The 1,945-nt window shown below is 39.1% G+C and overlaps 1 protein-coding gene across 1 annotated transcript in view; it reads right to left on the bottom strand.

The window, feature by feature from the left end:
- The window catches only part of LOC107595256 (protein BANP-like), a 38,483-nt gene extending 37,567 nt beyond the window's left edge, over nt 1–916 (bottom strand). Inside the window, exon 1 of the mRNA XM_016285609.1 lies at nt 505–916. The gene's annotated coding sequence lies outside the window, so the exon portion shown is untranslated. The remainder of the gene's footprint in view (nt 1–504) is intronic.
- Between the last annotated feature and the right edge of the window lie 1,029 nt (nt 917–1,945).

The following is a 1,945-nucleotide window of genomic DNA, read 5'->3' on the forward strand; positions in this document are numbered from 1 at the left end:
CTCTGGTACACGGTATTGCCACAGTAACGTTACATGCCCTAAAACACCCATACCGCGGTATTTTAAGATGTGCATGCATGTCTCTATCAGTAAACATGCAGCCGCTGCTGCTGAGATTATAAGCAGGTTACAAGACCTAATTTAGTTCAGCTCTATTGAGCACTCACTGTTTGGACAAACCAAAATTAGCGACGCTTCCCCGTTTCAGAAAACACTCTTCAATCGCGCGAATTTTCTAATAGTTTAATACTAAACCCAGCGCTTTTAGCCCCGTTAGCAAACTGCAGCTAACCCGCTCATGTAGCCTGTTAGCTCTCGCCTGCTAACCAACAGCTCAAAACAGCAGCGGAGAAATGCAACAGGCCTCATGTGTGCCCTTCGTGGCGCGCAAGACAGAGCTGAGGCGAGGACAGCAGGATAAAGTGTATTTCTTTAATGCACAGCGAGATATTTCGCAGAGCGCGGAGAGCGGGAGGTGTCGCCTGTCTGAGGGGGTTATATTACCGTGTGAATGAGGAGTTCTCGTGTTGTTTGTGAGGATCCGATAATGGCGTCCTTCCTCGCGAGAGAAAAGCCCGAGCCCCTCGCTGCTCTCACTGCGCATGCGCACAGAAGGTGGCGGCTGTTCTACGACAGAGAAATAAAGAGTTTTACAGTATTCAGGTTTATGATTTCTCTTTTTATGGAAATACTCTGGGAGAAATCGACAAAGCCATGAATTTTTGCACATGTACAATGCAAATGCCCTTATTTTTATTCATAGCACATGTCATGAATGCTCATTTATCCATAACAATATCTTGCCATTCTGACTTTACTTCCATTCAAAGCACACATACACATCTATCCATCTAATCTATTCTTAATTATCACTCACCTTTGTACATGAATATGGTAATCATTCAGAACAGAATATTTCAGATTAAAGGGGCTAGATTACTGACAAATAATTTCAGAAGTTTCCTCAGATTCCTGTAAATTTAAAGGAATATTTCAGCCACAAATGAGAATTTGCTGAAAATGTGCTCATCCTCAGGCCATCCAAGATGTAGATGAGTTTGTTTCTTCATCAGAGAAATGTAGCATTACATCAGTTGTTCACCAATGGATGCTCTGCAGTGAATGGGTGCCGTCAGAATGAGAGTCCAAACAGCTGATAAAAACATCACAATAATCCACAAGTAATCCACACCACTCCAGTCCATCAGTTAATGTCTTGTGAAGCGAAAAGCTGTGTGTTTGTAACAAACAAATCCATCATTACAACCATTTTTTATTAACTTCAAACTGTTGCTTCTGGTTAAAATGTGAGTCTTCTATCGATAATATTGATTTCTCCAGTGAAAAAGTTATCTTGTGATACACCATTAAATCCAATGATGGATTTGTTTCCAAACATGCAGCTTTTCAACAAGATGTTAAGTGTTGGACTGGAGTGGTGTGGAATATTGTGATGTTTTTATCAGCTGTTTGGACTCTCATTCTGACGGCACCCATTCACTGCAGAGGATCCACTGGTGAGCAACTGATGTAATGCTAAATTTCTCCAAATCTGTTCTGATGAAGAAACAAACTCATCTACATCTTGGATGGCCTGAGGGTGAGTACATTTTCAGAAAATGTACATTTTTCAATTTCTTTAGATAATAAAAAACATTATATTTCATTATATTAAATATTATATATTAAATAAATAACAAGATGAAATTGTACTGAAAAAATGATCTTTAATGATGATAAATTATATCATTTGAAGAGCTTTTGGTCTGGGTCGGGTTGAACGACAATAAATTCTTCCACTGGAACCGTTGATCCAGATTTCCAACAGCTGTTTCTACAAGTGTACACAAGAACTGTCCCGAACTCCAACGAAACGTCTGAGAAAACAAAAACAAATCAAATCTTAGAATATAAACATAAAAAATATATATTAAGATGTACAGTC

The sequence above is a fragment of the Sinocyclocheilus grahami genome, unplaced genomic scaffold, assembly GCF_001515645.1.
Source record: "Sinocyclocheilus grahami isolate Dianchi unplaced genomic scaffold, SAMN03320097.WGS_v1.1 scaffold199.1, whole genome shotgun sequence".
Lineage (NCBI taxonomy): Eukaryota > Metazoa > Chordata > Actinopteri > Cypriniformes > Cyprinidae > Sinocyclocheilus > Sinocyclocheilus grahami.